The sequence below is a fragment of the Amblyomma americanum genome, chromosome 9, assembly GCF_052857255.1.
Source record: "Amblyomma americanum isolate KBUSLIRL-KWMA chromosome 9, ASM5285725v1, whole genome shotgun sequence".
Classification (NCBI taxonomy): Eukaryota; Metazoa; Arthropoda; class Arachnida; order Ixodida; family Ixodidae; genus Amblyomma; species Amblyomma americanum.
The window spans coordinates 34252956-34261919 of NC_135505.1; the positions used below are offsets into that span (position 1 = coordinate 34252956).

General features: G+C 43.5%; 1 long non-coding RNA gene across 1 annotated transcript; it reads right to left on the minus strand.

Annotated features, from left to right (window-relative positions):
* Nucleotides 1-235: 235 nt before the first annotated feature.
* Nucleotides 236-7591, minus strand: LOC144105011 (uncharacterized). The gene is made up of 4 exons (XR_013308683.1): nucleotides 7509-7591; nucleotides 6896-6971; nucleotides 4708-4837; nucleotides 236-315 (listed from the first exon to the last, which is right to left on the minus strand). It is a non-coding gene; the product is annotated as an uncharacterized LOC144105011 (long non-coding RNA).
* Nucleotides 7592-8964: the final 1373 nt, after the last annotated feature.

An 8964-nucleotide genomic window follows, 5' to 3' on the forward strand; every position in this document is an offset into this window, starting at 1 on the left:
GTGTGTCTTGTGTAGTGCTCGTACACTGTGTAACAGTCGTTACTGTCACCTGTCAATTAACACAGGATTTGTGTTCTGGAGTAGGCTATGCACAAAAATGCACAGCTTATAAATGGTCGCCTGTCAACACAAGCTTTGTGCATTCCAGAGTAATTCGTGCACAAAACCACTAGAATTGAAATGAAAATGATCAATATTTATTTACTGTTTCGTGCTTTTTTTTCGAGCTTGCTAATGCATGCTGTCCAGCGTTGTCCTGGCCGCAGGTTCCTAGATACATCGCCCATGAGCCAAGAAAAATGGTTTTTGTCTTGGCTGAAAAAAACAAAAAATAGAGATCACCGCTGCTACCTGCTCAAAAAAATGTGAAAGCGTTGACGCCTCCTCGACACTGGTCGCCTTTCAAATTTGGCGCCATGGTTGTTTTCTCGTTGACTTGATTGGTTATCAATTAACTCTTATTTTACCCTCACTTCATCCCAGCAACGATTTTGAGTTTTCAAATTTTCCTCCATGGATCATTCCTGCCCACTCACTGAATACTTGCCCAGTCTAATCACGCGTTCATTGCCTTTCGCTTCTCAATAATTACCTAATTGCCTCTAATTTATCATTCTTTTTCCTATCTCCTGGTTAAGTATAGGACACTTATCACTGGTCACGTGATTGCTCATTTCGAGTTTTCAAACTTGGCGCCAAGCTTTGGCTTTGTCCATACTTCCAGTTTTTCAAACTTGGCACTACGCTGTAGCTCCAACTTTCAGCGTTTTCAAATTTTGCGGCACTTTTTCTCTCGCCCAGCCACTTTTTGGACATTTTTGGCTGCAAATAATTATCCGATTATGAAATTTTCTTTTCAAGCAGCATTCTCACATCATCCTCTGCCAATTACACAACCAATCGTATGACACTAGCTCTTCTGAGTTGCCCACAACTGCTGCGGACACGATCCACGGCAACATAGCCTAGTAAACTCACTTTATTAAAAATGTTGTAATACAGAACAAGGCTTATGACTGGCCGAGTTGGTATTGACTCACCTTAAAACCAGCCAGAACACACAAGAAGACATGAGCTCAAGAGGCGGGACTAACAAAAATTTAATTGAAGATTTTGAGTATTTGATTTGTGAGGGTTTAACGCCCCAAAGCTACTCGGACTATGAGGGACGCCGTAGTGGAAGGCTCCAGAAATTTTGACCACCTGGGGTTCTTTAGCGTGCACTGACAACGCACAGTACACGGGCCTCTAAAATTTCACCTCCATTGAAATTTGACTGGTGCAGCCAGGATCGAACCTGCGTCTTTTGGGACAGCAGCCGAGCGCCATAACCACTGAGCCACTGCGGCGGCATCTTTGAAGGAAAGCCGCAAAAGAAGACCCGTGAAGAGATACTAGCACACAATAACCCAAAGCAGTGAAAGGGCGAAGTGCAATCAAAGGTCACTGGCATACTAATGAATCATCTAAAAAAGCAAATTCCTTACAGTGAAGGTTTTCCGATGGCTTAGCCACACGTGTCAGCCTTACCGATGTAGTAAGCCTCAACTATCTACCGACAGATTTATCCCTTCCATAAACCACTGATGTGTCGTGGAAATTAGGCGTTAAAAAGAGACAGGTCATCCTCAGATTTGCATTCACAAGATTTAGCGTGCAGTGCTAGATTAGAATTTGCCTTCCCCCTATAGAGTGAAAGTGCTCAGTCAGGTGCAAATTCAGATATCTGCCCGTCTGCCCATATTAGTTGCAGCCATAAGGCAGTGGAATGCAATAAACTCCATTACTTTGCAAGTGGTGAACCTTTTTTAGTGAAACTGTCCATTGTGGACAAGTACCCAGTTTTATCAAGCCTTTTTAATGGCGGCGCAAAGGCCTCCTGTCTTGCACTTCGCAGTTAAGATAACAGCAGCATTATGCTTTCCCGCGACTTTCTTGAGACTGTGAAATACTGTGGAGGTAAGGTGTATCAGCATCATCGGAGTATGTGCTCCTTACCCTCGAGCGAGTGAAAACATACTATGACAGGTTGTTGAGATGGGCAAGTGGGAACCCAGCTGCTTGGAAACCTGCTACAAGAATGCGTCCTCAGCAGTGATGGCATGACTTATCTAAAGCTGATGTCATGCACACGATTGCACACCCATCAAGTGTTTCCATCTTTACTGACCTTGACCAGCAACAAATACACCTCTTCACCATCCTTCCCAAACGAGTGGTCCGACTCGTAGCTAAAAGGAGCCTTCCCCGATCTTTAGCTGTAGCCCCAACAAACATATTCGTCCACAAAGCGCAAGTCTGCATCAAGAAACTGCTAACGGTTCTGCTTAGACAATTCTGATGTAAAAGACATGCCTTGACCGCATGTCTTAAAGATGCCTAAAACATCTTGTGCCAACTTATCTGAGCCTTCTATGTCCAGAAAAATTACAGTCATGAACATAACGAAATGCTACTATGCCAAGGTCTTCCAAACAGGCCTCTAATGCCTTATCGACTTTAGACAAAAAAAATGTTGCTGAGCAAAGGTACGACCTGCGTGTAAATACCGCCCTGCCAACTGACAAATGCGGATTTGCAGTAAAAGGACAACAGCCCCAAGAAGCCAGCAACCGAAATCATGCAATCATCTGTAAAAGCATGTTCTTTGTTCACCCTGATGCAGTTTGCACATGCCTCAGAGGTCTATCATGTGACAATGAATAGTGCAGGCCCTCCATGTCGATGCTCACTGCAGAGCACCTGCCCAGGTTGCTGTCCACAAGAAACTAGAACTCCACAGAACTCCACTTTTGTGAGTTGGCCAGGCGGTATTTACATCAGAAATCAGGCATATGCAGAGGGTCCCAGGTTGCACTGTTCCTCCGCGACATTCTTCTGTCCAGAGTCGATACCGCATCAAAGCCCTGTTTGGAAGGCCTCGGCATAGTAGCATTTCATTATGTTGATAGCTACCTAATTTTTTTGCACAAGGAGGGCTCAGATAAGTTGGCACAACACGTTTTAGAAATCTTTAGGCATGTGGTCAAAGCCTATCTTTTATGTCTGAATTTCACTAAGCATAACGGTTTGTGGCTTCTTGACTTAGATCTGCGCTTTGCGGACGACCACATATGTTGGCGCCAAAGCCCAAGATCAGGAAGCCTCTTAGCTACGAGTTGAACCACTCGAGGCTGGTGAAGGACAGGTTGGCAATCACATGCATCATGACCGCTTTATGAAAGTCATGCCATCACAGTGCTTAGAATGCATTCTCGGAGCAGGTTTCCAAGCCAATGGCACCTGTCAGAGTGTGTTTTTACTCTCTCGAGGGAACGGAACACCGTTCACATGATGCTGACGTAGTTGAGCAGCACAAAAAGACGGGCTCTATACCTTACATCCACGCTATTTCGCACCATTTCAAGAAAGTTGCACCAAAGTATGATGTTGCTGTTGTCTTGACCGCTAAAAGTAAGGCAGGAGCCCTTTGCTTCTTTGTTCAAACTAGGCTTGATACAACTACAGGTAATCGTCCGCTATGCACAGTGGCAGATAAAAAATGTTCATCACTTGCAAAAGTAAACTGGTTTTTTGCATTCCACTGCCTCTTAGCTGAAACTACTATGGGCAGACAAGCAGATATCTGGATGTGCGCCTGGCTGAGAACACTTTCACTCTATAGAGGGAAGGCAAATTCTAATCTGGCACTGCATGCTCAATCTTGTGAATGCAAATCTGAGGATGACCTGTCTCTTTGCACGCCTAATTTCCACGACACATCAGTGGTTTATGGAAGGGATAAATCTGTCCGTAGGTAGTTGAGGCTTACTACATCAGTAAGGCTAAAAACAAGTGCCTGGCTAAACCGTCGGTGAACCTTCACTGTAAGGAATTAGTTTTTTAGATGGTTTACTAGTACATCAGTGCCTTTCGGTTATTTTTTGCCCTCTCACTGCTTTGGGGTCTTGCATGCTTGAATCTCTTTGCAGGTCTTCTTTTGCCACTTTCCTTCAATAAAATTTAAGTTGTTAGACCAGCCTCATCTTGTGCTCATCTCTTCTCCTGTTTTGTGTCTTTCGGCTGGTTTTAAGATGTAATACTGAAGGCCGAAAGAAAGCCATTTTAGAGTCAAGTGCACTTATAATGGCCACAGCTATAATGAATGTTCATTTATTACAAAAAATAGTGCTTACTTCATTAATTTATGCATGAAGTGTATGATACTGCATCAAAATAAAAAAAGGACTAAGCCCCTAACCCTCATGGCCAAACTGTAGTTACAGCAAACGAAAGGACACCATAAACATGCCCCACATGCAAAAGCTTGCACTACAGGCCAATGCAGAAATAAGGTCAGATTACTTCCCAAACTGCATGACACTGGCACGCAAAGTAAAGATTGTGACAGGCAATAAAGGAGCAACAAAAAAGCAAACTGTAGGTAGCAGCCAATCTCATGCAGACAAGCTACAAGGTCAGGCCAACATAGATGTGGAAGAAATTTGAAAAAAAAAGCCAAAACAAGCACATAGTAATTTTTAAGGTTTTCACAGCCCTTTAAATGGCAAATACTTTTCTGAAAAAAACATCACAGAAGCGGCAATTTTTTTTTTCGGAAATCAATTTTTTTCATGTACTTCATTATTCTTGAAGCATGGGCGGGCATAGAGTAGTCAGATTAGTGCATGCGTTCCTAAGCAATGCCATGCCAAAAACTGTACTTACAGAAAAAGCTTGCCTTACTGAGTGAATACCACTGGCCATCCACTAATTTCCCAGCCTGCTCCAGGTCCCTGGCAAAAATCACACGCAACTTGGTGGCTTGCACAACTTCCATGCAACTCTTGGTCTTTAGCTGGAAAAAAATTGAGGGATCAGTGAGATATAAAATTTTACATGCATCGCTTTGTTTCAATGACCGACTAAGAAATAAAAAGCGGTTTCTGTGAGCGCAACTATTTTTTCACACTAGCTTTCTACAGTAAACCACGTTTGTCACGACCTAATTCACACTAACTTGCTGCACGGTCCCAGCAATACTGTGTATAGCTCTATGGTTTCAAATGCTTGATAGCTCTGAGCCCTTAGGCTTGCACTCATTAATGCAGAAAACCTCGGAAAGGCCAACCAGAGCTTCGAGCTTTAAGCCATAGGAATTCAGAAGCTCAGTGGTCTGTGGGAGAACTTTTGGCTGGGTGACACAGTAGCAAATGCTGCTCCAGCTACTTTCACTCCATTGCAAAAAACTCGCACAGCAGAGACCTGTCCTCCATTTTGCATTGCAGAAACAATCACTGAAATTCAAAGCACGCATACTAAATGCACACCTACCTTCCAACACAGCTTCATAATAATGGGTATAATTATTGGAATGAAATACCAGTCAGTACATGTAGTTTTCAGTTTATCCAAAAATATAAGCAACCGACAAGCAATAAACATTAAAAGAGAAATAAAATAACCAGAATTGTTTAAAAAATCTGTCAGAAGAATTATGTGACATCCACTACACTCCAGCAGTTCTTTGCCTTTGTGCACCTTCAAACCACACTTTCTTACAGGCACATTTGCACAGAAATTGGGTTGAACCTGATCTTTAAGAATCTTTTTTGGTGCAACAGTAGGGAGAAACCAGGTTTTACCCAAAAACGAAGCGCCCTACACATTGCATCACAAGCCTAGATGGTGCACTTGAGTTACCTCTTATGCTTATGGAAGAAACAGGAACAGAGATCTCTTGACTAAATCAAAAAAAGAGGAAGTGCAATGCATGTGTAATGCAGAGAAGATATAAGCAATACCACACTAAAACACTGGGAGGATTCCAAGAGTAGGTGAATGCATGAATGGGTGGCAATCAGATGGCTAAGTGAGATTAGGAAATTTGAGGAAAAAGGGTGGTAGCATGTGGCAGAGGACACAGTTACCTAAAATGAACTAGAGAACCATTGTTTTGCACTAATTTTAACAGCACATTCACACGACAGACAAAATCACTAACTCCAGGAACAGACTGAGCATCATGCAACTAAATGTCAATCACCATTGCAAATGGCTACAGCACCGCAGACTGCACATGAGGAAAAGTAGACATATTTTTGCTCTCAACTTTGAGCAGCAGTCAGCTGCGCTTTTAGGAGCAAAGCTCTAAAGTACGGCAACATTGGCACTTTGTTTTACTGACATGAGGGTGCTTGTGAACGTGCAAGTCCCATGTTTGTTTTGCACCAAATGTGTTAATTGCGAGGTATGTTTAACTAAAGAGGGGCATCTAACATGGGCATCAGCTCTTCATTACTTCCCTTCTATATCCCTCCCTTATATCACGGTTCAAGTGTCCACCAAAATGTGAGACAGTTACTGTTACATTTCCTTGAATTTTCCTTCAACTAATTTTAAATTTTTCAAGTATACAGCTTTAAGAAGGTAGAGGTACAAACTGTGCAGTATAACCATATGCTATGGCAATAAACCAGCAATAAATCTGTGCTGACAGCAGCTTGCCCAGTGCATTGCAAGGATGCTATATCATACAAGGATTGGTGTCATCGTGCAATGTTACATTACTGACTGACAATTTGGTCTCTATCAGAAATACTGGTAAACCATCATTGTAGAGCACAATGTTTTTAAAGGGATAAATGAACATATAGGTCCTTTTCGAGGACAAATATGCACACCAGAGAACAGGTGTGCAATGTCAAAGCACGTTTATGTTAACAGCAGCTGCGTCAAGAGCTACATCAGCAACTATATTTTGTACAAGTCTACAGTTGCGGTAATTATAAGCTGAGGCACTGCTGTGAAGTGCATGTAGAGTTTCATGCATTTCTAAACCTAGCTGCAAGCCTATATTGAAAATATTTTTCTAAATAGGCAGCTAAGATATGCATCACTGAAAAAGAATAACTACCATGAACGGATCAGGAGGGATGACACAGCCGAAGGCAGGAAGCACGCATGGCCCAATAGATGCTGGCCGCTGGCAACTGCAAATAAATACATCCAGAGCAACAGCTGTCAGTGGCTGTAGCCATGTCATGAATGACAAGAGAGGAAATCGTCTACTGCTTTAAAAACTAAACTTAGACGTAATATAAGTCAATAAAAAACCAATGAGCTAGCCCATGACAAAACAAATGAACAGATTTTATGTAATGCACCCATATACATTCTTTGAGAAGAGTCACAATGACTGTTATAACCACACTGAAAGATGAGCTGGCTGAAATACCGCACACCAATTTGAATATAGGATGTGCAGGTTTTCATTAATTCCTATCATGGTGCCTTGCACCAATGTCTAGGTACTAAATTGAAAGTTGCAACCAGTCTGCCTTGGTTAAATGAGAAGAGAGAATGGAAAAAAGCATGCCTTCACTAGCAGGAAGCTTGATACCTCACAGCACAGCTTGGCATCATAGAAAAATTGCTAGCGCCTTTAACAAATCTGCATACAATTAAAAACTGCACAAATTTGTCGACTGGCAATGCAAGTAAAGGCAAGAGAAACAAAAAAAAAATACCAAAGAACACTCGTGAGTGCGGCGAAGGGAGGTCTGTGGGTAGGACCCCTGCCTGGGAAGAGTTCCGAGCTCGGAGAATCGCCGGCACCACTGCTGATGACACGCAACCAAGAATAAATAACAAAGCGAAAATAAGTAACAAAAAAACCATCGACAATGGCGAACGACTTGAATGCGGGCCGCAAAAGCGAGGGATATAGCAAAAAGGTAGAAATCCTAAATTATTCTGCAGTTGCATCTCCGACAGCTCGCAGTTCTCAGAAGGAGAGGAAGCATCAACGTTTACAGCTCAGGAGACGCAAGATTGATCTAACTTTGACATAACACTGCCTCAAATCCTGTTCCACTGGGGAAGCACAGACAAGTTTACAAATGACAAGGCGATGAATATGAACTAGCCTTTCGCATGCGATCACTGTCTCAAAATTTAGTATGACGCATATTAAGGCACAAGCACTAATCCGATGAGTACTAACCCTGAGCAAAATAGTGCGGTGTCTGATCGCAGCTGGCCTAGCGCGAGCGCTCCGCCGCGCGGCACTTCTCGCTCATCGTCTTCTACGCAGTGCAAATCCATGCTTTTGCACCGAGTGTCGAAACGCAAGCAAGCGAAAGCGTAACTCTGTTGTGATATCCGGTGCCATTTTTATTTACCACGGCACGCGAGTAATAAATGCACATAAAGACAATGAGAACAACACTTGTCATGCAGGATATAGGCCCTGCTTTTTTGGCGCCGCATTATAGCTGCGGCAACCGCAGGCGGACTGCCTCCACTCACATCCCTATATAGCCGCATACAAATAGCGCGTGTGAATACTGATCATTAGCAAAGAAACGCAGAGCGGGACTCACCGGCCATGCGATTCATCCAGGCTTAGTAAAACGGCGCAGGAGTCTTCGTTCCCCTAACAGATGAAAAGACGTTGCAGCACTCTTTCTTCATGGCTTACCCGTTGAAACTCGCCAATGTTCACTGGCCGAAATCCTGGTCGTTGGCTTCCAAAACACACTCCTGCTCACCTTCCTATTGAATGAGTTCTTCACACGTGTCCGCCGTACAAGTAATCAAGCAATGCCTCAAAGAGGCAAATAATACATGGCTTGCACTGACGTCGTAGCTGGGAACCCTGGGATACTGTTCCGCCATGTTGGTGCAGTCGCAGCGGCTGTGGTGCACTTGATGCAATTCGCGCGTACGGTGTACTTCGACGGCGTTGCGATGGTTATCTGCGCTGTTGTTGGATGCTCCAACCGCACTTGTTGGGCGAAATCAACAAACACAAGACTTTTTTCGTCTTCCAAAGGTCATCGAGCATCAAGGTGACCGTACGAAAGCTTTATGCGCGAAGCGACGGGAGGTGTGGCTGGCTCGTATAAAACGTGCCGATCTCAACACCGAAAGGACGGGCATACGTGTTTGCGGCGCCCACTTCGTAAAAGGTAAGTCCGTTGC